The sequence below is a fragment of the Suncus etruscus genome, chromosome 7 (genome assembly GCF_024139225.1).
Source record: "Suncus etruscus isolate mSunEtr1 chromosome 7, mSunEtr1.pri.cur, whole genome shotgun sequence".
NCBI classification, from domain to species: Eukaryota; Metazoa; Chordata; class Mammalia; order Eulipotyphla; family Soricidae; genus Suncus; species Suncus etruscus.
In genome coordinates, this window is record NC_064854.1 from 33,808,796 (window position 1) to 33,822,710 (window position 13,915).

The 13,915-nt window shown below is 43.0% G+C and overlaps 1 protein-coding gene across 1 annotated transcript in view; it reads left to right on the forward strand.

Annotated features, from left to right (window-relative positions):
• The first annotated feature begins 291 nt into the window (after positions 1–291).
• Positions 292–13,915, forward strand: part of SVIL (supervillin) — a 261,406-nt gene continuing 247,782 nt past the window's right edge. The window contains exon 1 of the mRNA XM_049777469.1: positions 292–358. The gene's annotated coding sequence lies outside the window, so the exon portion shown is untranslated. The remainder of the gene's footprint in view (positions 359–13,915) is intronic.

Genomic DNA, 13,915 nt, shown 5'->3' on the forward strand with positions numbered 1-13,915 from the left:
TCCTTGGGGAAAAGAGGTGACCAGAGTGGACAGCAGGCGGGGGGGGGTCGCGGCTCGGGTCTGTGGGTGCCTGACCCCCCTCTCCACCCACCTCTTAGCGCTGTCGCGACGGGTCTCCAGCCTGGTGGCCCGGCAGAGGGCGCTTGCTCCAGAGCGCCGGGCGGGACAGCGAAGGGGAGGGGACTCGTAGGAGCCTCCAGGTAAGGAGCCTTGTGAATCATCGGGGAGGAGGAGGGGAGTGGAGGGACGTGATCCGAGCTCCTGGGGTGGGGAACTGAGGCAGGGAGTGGCTGTTGAGAAGCCTCCAGTGGCTGTTGACCCAGTGGAGGGAAGCGACGACGACTGCGTTCCCGGGAAGGTGAGGTTGGTCCACTTGGCATGGTGGCCGACAGGGCAGGGCAGGGGACGGCCACGTAGGGCTCGGGCCAGCCGACACCGGGTCACCACCCCGCCGCGTGCCTCCTCTAGTCCCGGGGACTAAAAGTGGGGTTAGCTTGACTTTGCCTGCAGGGAACCCTGGCCGGGTGGGGTAGAGGGGAAGGGGCGGTGGCTCGGCGGGAACTCGGGCGCAACTGCTAGGCTGCAAACTGGGCGATCGCTGCGCTTTGCACGGAGGCGAAAGGGTGCAGCGGGCAGCGCGGGGTCCCCGGGCAGCCACACAGGCGCGACGCTGCCCCCCGCTTCCAATCACTCACTTCCGTCCCGGTTGCGCTCGGCCCCGGAGATGCGGGCAGGCTCAGGATTTCCCTCCGCGGAGTTTCGGGAAGTTAGCGCGGAGGCCCGTTACGCACGGGGAGGGGCGGTGCCAGGAGGGTGTGTGTGTGTTGTGTTGTGTGTGTTTGTGTGTGTGTCCGTGCGGAACTGCGACATCAGCCATTTCCCCTCCCGATCGGTGGCTCTGGGACCTCCCGGTGTCCGGGTGACGCGCGCGCCCTGGGCCGGGCGTTTGAAGCGCCCCGCGCTGCGCGCTCTGCCCCACCGCTCCGGTGCACACCCTCCTTGCGCGCTCGGGGCGCGTGCGGACTCCCGGAAGGGAGTGGCTGGGTCCCCGGTGACAGCGCGCTGCAGCACCCCGGCATCTCCGCCTCGAGCGCAGCTCCAGATGGCGGTAATTGCATTACCGGGAGTGTGTGAGTGAGTGGGGCCTCGGCGGCTCCGGGCCAGGCCGCAATCTGGGTCAGGTGCGGGGTTAAGCGCTTCCGGCGCAGGCATGACAGTTCTTGTAAAGTCTTGACAGTTGATTGCAGTTTGAAGCTCCCCAGAATGGGGAGAGGACGGCAGGAGGGAAAGGAAGAGTTCCTTTGCAACCTCAGGTTGTGGAAACTTCGCACAAACCATCAGCGCCGTCGTGGAAATGACAGGGACCCGCGTCTGTCCTGCGCATGTTAGCTGGGACCTGAACGCCAGACTGGAAGTGGCCAGAAAGAGAAAGGCCGGTCCTCTGTTGGGCTGTGCAACCTGACACCCCAGCCCGTCAGTAGATAGAATTCTCTTGTTTTCTTATCTGTCTCCAGGCTTTTAGTCTGTAGTAAGCGAAGGGCAGGAAGTGGTTGCAAAAGTATTGCACACATAAACACACGTTGGAAGGATGGGTACTTCCAAAACTTTCAGCTTTCAGCTTCTTCCAAAGTCCATAGGTTTTACAAATGAGGAAACTTCCCCCTTTTTGCAGGAGAGGAGGGGCATGTTTTGAGTGCCTGGAGTCCTGGGCCCTAGAAAGTCAAGGATTCTTTCATGATCTTGCTATGCTGGGGACCCTCAGAATGATCAAGGTGGTGCTGGGGACATGCAGGTGTGAGACAGGTGTGTCATGGGAGGGAAATCTATTCAAAGAATGGATCATAAAATCCATAATGTCCTGTCCCCAAGAAACAGTTTCTTAAGGAGATCCACAGGCTATCCACAGGCTTATCCTAATTTCTTGAACCAAGATATTTCCAACTAGTATTTTTTGTTTTTGTTTTCCCCTTTCTTGGATTGCTGATTGAAATAGAATCATGGCATACACTGAATTCCAAGTGGAGGTTTGGAAACCCCTAGAAATGCCTGACAACTCCAAAAAAAGTCAGAAATAAAGGGCCTTTGTTTCCGGGGCTTTTGTTAGATGGGTGGGCCTGCATTTGAGATAAACACCACAGTGAACCCTTCTTGCTTACCCTGTTACAAGGAATTGCAATGCTGAAGCATTGTCTGATGATTTAAAGTCCTTCCATTTAGTTTGTAGGGAATTCGAAAATACGCTTTTTTTATCTATACATCTGTAGGCATCTATGAGCATAAAATGAGGCTTTGATATTATTCTTTGGAGGGAGGGGCACACCTGGAGATGCTCAGCATTCACCCCTGGCTCTGCAGTCAGAGATCACTCCTGGTGGTTCTAGGGGGACTATAAGGCTCCACTCTGTAATCCAACCTTAGGCGAATGAGTTTGGACCTGGTTGCCATAGGAAAAATAATAAATAAACTGAGACACTCAGATGATAGAAAGTCATGAAGATCTGGTGGCTTTAGTCTTGTGGTCTCCAGCCTATCACCTACCTCTTTTTATTCACCAGTTCAATTCACAACCAGGCAGGGAAGGGTAGAGAATGACAAAGTACCTACCTTGAACTAATCCTATCTAGGTGGTCCTTTTACATATAAACAGGGATGGCTGAAAGGGAAGCAGGAAGCTGAGGAACGTCTGTTTTGGATAAAATAATGTAATCTAATAAGGGATCGTATGGGGTGCTGGGGATTGAACCTGGGTTGGCAGCATGCAAGGCAAATGCCCTAACCCAAAGCACGGCATTGCTTAACTATTCTACTGCTCTGAATGTTCTTAAAATGTATTGCTTTCCAGGGTTTTGAAGACCCTTACATTTCATACTCTCAAGAATGACAGTTTGTGATCTAGTATGTCCTAGAGTGGTGCCAGTGATGGAGACAGTGGGTGTGGTAATTAAGAACAGGCCTCAGCATGGTTCTCTTTCAGGACCGAGACAATTATGTGGTGCTTGCCTTTAGTGCTGTAGTGCTCATTGGATATTTATTTGATATTTCTTTTTGTATTGTTGTGGTATTTCAATTCCTTTTTTCCTGTCCTCTCTCAAACTGAGGTTGAGAGCCTCTAGAAGGACTACACCCATTTTCGGCTTATTTGATTTCTACTCCACTTCGCTTTTCTCTTCTTTAAACAAAACCACATAACTTGAACTATCTAGTTCCGCCTCTCAAATAGAGGGGGAAATAAGGGAGGGCACGAGGACCAACCAGATATATGATCACTAAGTAGTAAGCTAGACACAGAGGGGACCACTTATTCTAGCAGCCCAGGGGATGAGGGTGGGGGAAATGATGGGAATGGAGGTGGAGGAAGGACAACTTTGGTGATGGTAATACCCCTGATTCAATGTTAATATGTACCTAAAATACTACTGTGAAACATATGTAAGCCAATACAGTCAAAATAAAAATTATATATATATATATAATAAATATATATATATAATTTAAATATATATTAAAAAAAAAAGAACAGGCCTCAGAAGGCAAATGTTAGACTTCAGATGCTTTTTCCAAAGTTCACAGCTCTAAAATTCAGCAAAGTTGTGAATGGTCAGCCTGAGTAAACCTTACTTTTCCTCTTTTAGGACAGAGATAACTGTCAGAGTCAGAACTCCTAATTCCAAACAGGCAGGATTAAGTTTAATCATCCAGAGAAGATACTGACCCCAGAAACTAGTATATACTAGCTCCAGGTTACTAAGACATTTTAGCTAGCAATGCATTAAATTTGCATTACTAGGAGTCTTTCTTCCCTTTCCTTAAGAGGTGAAATTGTTGAACTTGTTATTCTTAGTTAATACTGCCCTGTAGTATTAACTATATGTATTGCTCTGTTTTGGTTTGGAAGTGAAGAAAGGTGAGGGAATGTTGGCTTAGTCTTCAAGGAATTTCTGAGGGACTCCAGAGTTATAGGGCATTCCTCTGAATTAGACCACTGACTCATGTTTTAGCCAATCCTCCAGTCATTTCTCTTTAAATTTGAAGCCTTTTAGCTGAAATGACAGAACTTGGGGAGTGGTCAAAACCCAAGTGGAGAAAAGTATTTTCTTTACTCAGTGATTAGCCAAGTTGAACACTCAAAAAAAATGATCTTCTGTGAAAATTGTGCTGATCACAGTCTTGGTAAGAGAGACCATTTATGGCCAAATTGAATTCTGTTTAAAGGAGAACGACCAAAGTGATAAAAGAAGGGAGGAGAACTTGAGGTAACCTTTATACAAGTATTTTTTCAAATACAGTAAACTCTTATGATCTGAAAGTTGCTCAACAAGCTTTTCTTTTATTTACTTGATTACTTTGATTTTTTTTTTTTTGGTGATAAAAGGTCACACTCAGACCTCACACATATGAGCATACACTCTTAACACTGAGATCAGTTTAAAAATAAAACTACTCAGAACCAAAGCTCTAAGTTTCAGCACCCCAAGGAATAAAATTAAAATAATACTAGTTGAATAGCCAATATTGCTAGCTGACATGTGTTAAGGAAAGGTTTTCTCATTCAGTAAATATGACTATAGGAATAGTTTTTTATAATATGGCAACCCTTATATGAAATATATGAATATAAAAACCCTTATAATTTTTATAGATCTTAATTTTGTTTTTGCATTGTTTTCTGGTGTGTGCATGTATGTTTGTGTATGTGTGTGTAGGGGATCCATCCAATTGCCTCATATATGCAGAACAAGCACTCTGCATGGGATCACATCCAAAGCCATGCATTTATCTTTTAAACCACTTCGTTATGAGGCTCAGGACATGGCACCTTTTGTCATTAAAACAACACAACACAACACACACACACACACACACACACACAGTGAGGGTAATGAAAGAAATGTGTGGAACCTGAGTACAGGAAATGACTGCCATTGTAAGTTTTGAGGAGGTTTTACTTTGGATATGAAATGGAGTTACCCTTCCCCCCAAAAAGACAGAATGACAGAGGAACCTACTTTGTGACTCTGTTCATTGCCACCCACTTGTTGCACTAGACTAGGAAGAAAGCAGCAGCTGCGGGGCATGCGCCAGATCCGTGCAGGGCTGCTGCTTCCATTGTGGAGAAGATGCTCAGGCAGTGGTTGTTTCCGATTACAGAGCAGCTTGTTTAAAAGCATCTTGCATTCTCTAGTTGTTCACAACTTCTTCGCATGTGGGAAAGAACTTGCCAGATGCTAGGGTACCAGTAATCAAAGAAGGTAAAAATCCCACTGTCTTTGTTTTAATTGCTTAATTTATAGCCATTGTAAACTGCCTTATTTGTCATGTCATTGTGATTCTAGATATGGTCTGTTTGCTTTAAAAAGAAATTTCAAAATCAACATTTTTAGGTACATTTCCCCCCACTCCCCTGGTTATAGTTTTCCCACATTTATAGCATGTATATTTTTCCCAAATTTAAACTCATGGCTGCATTTACATTGCATCAATTCACAAAGGAACCTGATCTAACATTAAAGTGGTGGTGGTGGAGGTTAATTGCTAAATGAATCAGACTTAGTTATAATTTTTATTGCATGAAATACAGGGATACGATCAAATGCATCTGCTAATGGCTTGTTTGTTTTTAGAAGACCAGGTTATTTTGCATTTGTTAGCGTTGGGAGGTACGCTGCTATTTCTCCTTATCTTAGATCCATGAGAAAACTTGAGTTTCCAAGAAGTTATTACATGTCCAAGATGCTTTGGCTATTTGATTTAATTTAGCAAATCTTAACATGGAGTGTTTACAATGCAGTGAGCCTGGAGAACCTATAAAAGATGAATATGGGCTTGGGCCCAACCCTGGATGGACTCCCAGTTCAGAAACTACAGATACAAACAAATACAAGAGGAGAAGTCGACTGGAGGCAGTTTGTTTTACTGAAGGGACCTCTTTAGGCACTTTTTGATGTAATCGCATCACTGTTATAATCCTGTCAGCTCAAAAAAAGCCAGAGCAGTGAGTTCATGTGCCAGTGAAAATTGAGGAGCATCTGAGTCCCAGCAGATAGAAGAAGCATTATTAGTTGATTAAATTTGGATTGCAGAGAAGATCTGTATTGTTCTGCAGATACCTGCCTCTCTCTAACCACCCCACAAACACCACACTCCAACAGTACCCATTACTCTAGGCATTTTGACTCCCGTTGGCTGTATACAGAGCTAAGAAAATTACCCTCAAGCAGCTTTAGCATAAATTGCAATCATTTATTGAGATTCAGACAACTTCAATCCTTTTGTTCTGCAAGAGGTTATAAAATAAACCATAATCACATGGACAAGGATAAAACCCTCTGACTCAATTTCATCTTTAACGCAGGGGCTCTTATTCTGGAAACTGCTGTGGCTTCAGATCCCAGTGCAACTCAGAGCTGCTGAGTTAGACCCACAATTCTGAGCCCTTTAATCTTCCTCTGGACTCTGTTGACACATTCATGTATCTTTGACCCCATCCCTTTCTCACAGCCATACTAGATTACATTGGCTGGACTTTCAGTTGCTTCTACTTCCATTTTTATCTGAAAAGCTCAAGAACTCTGTTGACTTCTCAGAACTTGAGGGCTGGGAAGGGGAAACTGAGACCCTCCAATTTGAGGATCTTCAGCTACAGTGAGATGTAAAGTCTCCTGATTTGAAACTCAACACTTTGACTGAAAAAAGTCTTGGAAGGATCAACTACTACAACCAAGATCAACTACTACCAAGCTAGAGGCTGACTCCCTTCTTCCAGATTCTTTGTTTGCGAAGACAGTAGTAACTGTCCTATTGCACTAGGATAACTGTCTTTTTACACTTCTTTGCATGATGTAATTGTTCTCTTATTTTTGAGTTTCATCTCTCAAGTGAAACTTTGAGCTTTCTGACATAGAACTGTCTTTTCCAATATTTGTGCACGCACATCATGCCCAACCATGGCTATTGGGTCTATTATCTCTGAAGCCTAGTGTACACACACACACACACACACACACACACATACACACACACACACACACAAACACTCAACAATCATGTCTACTAGACCTGGTATCTCTTCTGTTAAGAGACACACATTGACATGCCCAACCATGCTTATGGGATTTTTCCTCTCCACTCTGCCCAGTGTCTTTCAAAAGAGGACCTAGACTGCTCTGACTTGTGTTCCTATCAGTGCTGCTTGATTCTTGCTAGAAGCCCGAGAACTGTTCAGCGCCACCTTTTCTCCCAGGGAGGTGGCTCAGCAGTCGAACACATGTTTCTCATACGGGAAGTTCTAAGATCTATCCCTAACGCCATAGACACAACAAAACAATTAACCCTCTTCATCATGACACCACTAGAAACGGGAGCCAGCTCAGCAGGTTTGGTGCTTGGTGCTCATGTGGCCCAGGCCCATCACACTCCACAGAGATCAGAAGCACCAGCTATCACCCTGCAGAGAAAAGCAGGGAAGAGCTTTGGTTGTGCCTCTTCCCAGGCTCCTGCCTTTACTCTGAACTTCTGGAATATTTTTTGTGCAGCTGCAATCTTCCTCCCCACAGCCACCCCCTGCCCATCCCCACACCCCACTCTTCAACTTTGGCAGCTCCTTCTCTGCATTCTGGAACCTTTTGTTTCCCTTTGACATGCTGCCCTCCTCCTGCTCCTGGTCTGTTGCTGCCTGGCCACCTCCTGGCAGCCCCAGGTTTCAAGTGTCTTAGGGACACTTTGCCTGGGATACCCTTATCTCCAGCTGTCATTGGTGTTCAATTGCCTCCCCTCTACCCCTAGCCTGCTCTTTGACATGAGGTAAGTTTGCCCCACTCATGTTCTTTCTAGTTGCTTCTGCCATCAATTCCTCCTCTGGCTGATGGGATGCTGAGTATGCCCCTTTGTGTCTGTGCTTTCCCAGGCTCTTCCCTGTGGGTCTGTTACACTTGGATTTTCTGCTCTAGCTGCCTCTTCATCCCCACTTTGGGTATCAGACAATAGGTCTGTTCTTTCTCCCTTAACTTTTCTTCCCCAGGACATCACCCTTTGCCTTTGTCCTGAGCCCATTCTGTGGGTCTGTCCCCTCCACATAGCATGATCACTACTTTAGATACATGTTCAGAGTTTGTTCCTTTTCTTGTTTTTGAATCATATCCAGTATGATGCTTGAATCTTAATCCTGGCTCTGTTTTTGGTGGTCACTATTTGCTCCAGGAACAATACCAGGTGTCAGGGATTGAACCAGTGTTGACTGTATACACAGCAACTATCTTAACTCCCAGATTCTGTCTGGCCACTCAGGGTTTTTCTCGAAGTAATTTTGCTTTGGAAGATGGTCCAGTGGAACTGACACATGGAAAAACTCATTTTTGAAACTGGTCATTTCAGGGCATTGCGACGGCCTGAACTTGGGTTGGGAAAACACAGTTTGAAGTTGACTTTGGCTTTCCTCTGGCATGGCTTTACCTGGAAAGTTGGTGAAACCCAAGCTCCTTTTAGATACTTTTCTTATGAAAATGGAAATTGTCAAAACACAGAGCAGAATGAATGTTTACTTATTTTTTCCCTGCCCAAAATTACATTTTTGGAGAAACTCTGAAAGAGAGTTGAGTTGGTGCTTTGTGGCCAGTCTGGCTTGTATGTTAGTTAGGAAAACTAGTGGTATTGAGACAGTGCCGAAGCCTTTTGTTCCAAAGCCTCAATGAGAGTATTTCCTCATAGAGAATTTTGGCTGTGAAAGCCTGCTCAAAGACTTAGGAGATCCCCGACAGAGTGGCTCTCATTGAGGAAAAACTATTTTGGTCCTGAAAGTTTGGGCACTATAGAGTCCCCAACTGATGAACACCACTGCAAGCTGTTGTTGTTGTTGGTAGTGGGGTATTAGGAAATCCCATAAAGCCCCCCAAGCACTGCCAGGAGTAATTCTTGAGTGTAGAGCCAAGAGCATTGCCAGGGGCCAAAAATAAAATGATGGTTGGTAGCTATAAAATTTGTCCATTCATTCTTTGGTTGAGCAAACATTTTTTCACCTTGAGTGTGTGTGTGTATGTGTGTGTGTATTTTTTATATTGGAAATATAGGGTGTGTGTCCTGCTCTCAGGGAGTTGGCAATCTGGAGAGATCTTTGCAAGCACGTTCCTGTGTAACAGGGATAAAGATAGAGAATGAGATGAGTGGGATAGGCTGATTCTACTAGTAGATTCCTGGATTACTTTAAAAAGGTTTTGCCCCAAAATATATCCTATTTCAGGGTCCCCAAAGTAAGGGGTTGCCAAGGTGGACATTTATCCAATCCATCAGGTGTTTTTTCTGCTGCTGCCTGTTCTGCTTAGCAGCCGACTCATCCGGCCCGAAATGCGCATGCGCATGTGTGGGGTGTGCATCGCACTCTCCAACTCCCCTCTTTCTCTCTCTAAACTCCTCCTCTCAGTCTCAGGAAGGGATCCTCAAGCTAGGGCTCACCAAAAGCAGACCTGAACTTCAAAATAAAATATGTACATTGTGCATAGGAATTTGTTCATACTTCTTTTTAAAACTATAGTCCGACTCCAGCATCCTGAGGGACAGTGAACTAGCTCCCTTTCTAAAGTTTGAGGAACCCTATCTATATTCTAGGATTGGGGATTGAACTCAGGGCTACAAGTTACTAGGTATGTGTTCTGCCCCTTGAGTTGTCTCCCTACTCCAGCATCCTGAACTAACCATGTGACAGCCAAACTGGCATGCACAGTCTTAAAAGGCATTGCCCGGTGTGGTCTAAAAACAAAAATAACAAAATTAAGTTCCATATTTGCATAATCAGCAAATCATTATCCAATCCTTTTTGCCCCTTCTTAAAAGGGAAAGCTTAACTTGGTTAAGTAACTCAAATGAACAAGTAGTGGATTCTGGGTTTGAACTCAGATCCCTAGTTATATACCATGATACAATCAATGCAAGAGAACTTATTTCCTTTCCAGATTTTTGTCTTCTCTCTCCACATCAATCCCTGTTTGTCATGAAGAACCAAGGACCAATTTGTTAGAAGGGATGCACAATTGGGAACCTCTCTATTTTTCTGACCCCAGAATTATCCACTTGACTGCTGAAAAGAAAAATTATCATCATGTACATCTGGCATTTGAGTTTCCGGGAAAAAGAAAAACATGTTCTATGCTTGGCAAGAAAATTATATGGTAGAAACATGTTTGGGTTGATTATTTATGTAAACCCAACATCTGTGTGTCTTAAAAAAAACTTCCTCATCATTTTTTAAAAAAACTGAAACCTTTCAGCACTTGGCACTTTTTTTTTTCTACACTTGGTTCTCACAGCATTGGAAGAAAACACAAGTTACTCACAGCAGGCAGTGAAAGCACGTTCTTCTTTCACAAACAAATTATTTCCATCTTTAATGTCTAGGTGGTTTTAAAGAAAAAAACCTTAGAGGAAATTGCAAAGACTTGTGAAAATTTCTCATCATTTTGAGTATGTTTCTAGGTTCAAATAGTAGTAACACCTTTATCCATTTATAGGGGTTCGAATTGCTAACACAACCCATTTGTATATATACCCTTTGTTCCATAAAGATTATTTTCGGAACACACTTTCTTCTTCATCACTTCCATGTTAGCTAAAAGAAAAATTAAATGGTATGGGGCAGAACCATAACACAGTGAGAAGGGCAATTGCCTTGCATGTGGTTGAGCCAAGTTCTATCCACTCTATCTCATATGGTCCCCAAAGCCCACCAGGAGTAATTCCTGAGTACAGAGCCAGGAGTAACCTCTGAGCATTGCCAGGGATGGCCTAAAAACAAAACAAACAATATTAAATGCTATATTTGCATAATCAGAAAATCATTACCCAATCCTTTTTGCCCTTCCACATTAAAAAATTGATTGGATTCAAATTTACACTAATTGCTGTAGTTATCCAACAGTGGTTTTCCTGTTTCCCTCTACCATATTTTCCAAGTGGCTTTCCTATGGCTTTTGATGCTAGGGACAACTGGGGAGGGTTAATCATCTGAGGAAGGAACTCCTTGACTGTACTCATTTATGAACTAGATATCAGCGAGTGTCCTCAAAGTGCAGGTATCTGCAGATTGAATATTTGTCAACTTTAATATAGATAGAAGAAAGAAGACAATTTAAAAGTTGAAAAATAATTCATTATATGAAAGAATTTTTCTCAAGATGTTTTTTCATCATTTTTCTCTATTTTCTGTCATCTTCTCCTCTGTGTTTTGTCTTTTCTATCTTCCAGATTCATCTTTCCCCAAAGTATTATCAAGAATCTGATATGACAAAGAATGTGAGAAAAAACCTTCTTATAGTTTATACAAGAGCTGCAGTTATAGTGATCGTTAATACTGAATAATCATTTAGACTCTGGAACTTATAGATATTAAAAATCACTGTTTTTTGGGGGGGGGGTTCACACCTGACAGTGCTCAGGTCTGGCTTCTGATTCTTTATTCAGGAATCACTCCTGGTGGGGTGTCAACCTTGTGCAAAGCAAGCATCCCACCCACTATACTATCTCTCAGGTGCCCTGAAAAGCACTTCGATGTGGAAGGCATTCATTCATGTAAACCCTTTCACAAATGTGGTGTCATTTATTCACAATGCACTGTGTGCCATAGTTATTTCACATATGAGTAGTGTGGAGGCTCAGATGGGTGACGTTTTGGCAGAATCATTTATCCTATGGTGACAGGATGGTCATTTGAATCTAGAACTCTAACTCTGAATAGCATTTACTTCCCAGGCCACAGATTCAATAAATAAATGGACCCTTAAATAAATATTGCACTGTCGGTCACATGAATAGTTGGGAATCGGAATTTTTTTCAATAGTGACATAATAAAAGTTTTAAGAAAACCTATCAATTTAGAACTCATTCTCATATAGCCCTTCAGCCTTCAAGTGTTTAGAGATAGAATTCAAATATTTCCTACATTTTACTAAGGATATTTGTTGTCTCAGATCTGCACCTAATAGTGAAAATTACTTTTAAAATATGTGCTTTCTTCAAAACCTTTTACCACTGCTCTGTAGCTTCTTTCTTCCACACCCTTTCATCTCTTTCTCTATTTTCTTTTTGTTTCCTTCCTTCCCCCTACTTTCTTCCTCTTTTTACTCCTCCCATGCCCCTCCTTACTTTCCCTTCTCTCCTCACTTCTGCTTTATTAAAGTATTAGGTTGCTAGTTTTTTCTTAACTTTCTAGCAGAATTTGGGGGAAAAGTTTGGAAAGGTATTAAGCCAAAATTCTTTTCCTCTTATAGCTTCATGATATAGAATTGGACAAGTTAGTTTTTCTTAGTACTATGACTTGAAAACCTATCCTCTAAGTAATAATTTTGGAAATTTTTGAGTTTTAAAAATTCATTATTGTCGACAATATTGAGTATATATATTTTATTGCACAAATCTAAAAGGAAGACAAATTGCAGCTGGATATTTGGCAATTTTTTCTTGCAGTTAACTCTTGATTTTTTTATTGCAGTAGAAGGAACCAATAACCACAATCATTGCAATTAAGATCTTAAGTAGGTGTAACAGAGCTTAACATGCATCTCATCTGAATCCTTTCTGTTTTCTATAAGATCAACAGAGCTTGACTTATATTTCTTTTATAGATGTGGAAATTGTAGACGAGAAAAGGCTCACATGGGCTCACAAAGAAAAATGCTCTATTCAACACCATCAAGGAAATACGTAGCAGGTGCTTGCCTGGCAGCCATGTCTTATAACTCCTGGATCACTTTTTTTTTAAACTCTTCCATGTCTCCACCCCCTGCCTTTTGTTATTTGGTGACCAGGACCAATTGTACTTGGTTGTTGGTACTCTGGGCATTGAAGACACATTTTCTTTTCTTATTCCTGCTTTGAGCCTGTTTTGAGTAAAAAGAGTCTTCTTGAAATAGAATTTTACCCAAGCTCTAACCAGGCAATCTCTCATATGACTCATCTAAAACTGAACGAAACATTCTTTGATTTAAAATTGTTATATATGGAGTCGAAGAGATAGCACAGCGGTAGGGCGTTTGCCTTGCATGCAGCCAACCCAGCAAGGATGGTCGTTCGAATCCCGGCATCCCCTTTGGTCCCCCGAGCCTGCCAGGAGCGATTTCTGAGCACAAAACCAGGAGTAACCTCTCAGCGCCACCAGGTGTGACCCAAAAACAAAACAAAAAATTTGTTATACATTTATCTCTATTATTATTAAAATGCACTTGTGGTTTTTTGTTTGTTTGTTTTACAGACAGTAGTTTAGTTGCATAGTTAAATATCTTTCACAGTAAGGGCAGGGATAGTACAGGAATTAGGTTCGTGCATGTAGTGAGTTCAATCCTCTGCACATGTGACCTCCTGGAAACCTGTGAGTGGGCCATGATGGTCCAGTACTACAGAGCTAGAGCAGCACTGCCTCCTCCGTTGCCAGCACAGATCCCCAGCAGCCCAGGTGGTCCTTGAGAGGATCCCACCAAAATTAAAACAGCTTTCATTTTTTGTTAATATCTTTTAAAAATATGTTTTTAAATAACATTGGTGCTCAGCTTGGGCGTTACTCGCAACAGTGCTCAGGAGAGCATATGGTGCTGAGGATATAACCTAGGGTTCTGACATGTAAAGTGTGTGCACCAGATCCATCCTCTTGACTCTGGAATGCGTTTTGTTTTTTTGTTTTTTAAATAAAAATTTTCTTATGGTTTTTGAGTCACACCCAGCAGTGCTCAGGGGTTACTCCTGGCTCTACGCTCAGAAACTGCTCCTGGCAGGCTCAGGGGACCATATGGGATGCCAGGATTCGAACCACCATCCTTCTGCATGCAAGGCAAATGCCCTACCTCTGTGCTATCTCTCTGGCCCCAATAAATAAATTATTTTATTGAATCACGGTGAGATACAAGTTGTTCATGATTGAGTTTCAGTCATAGGATGTAC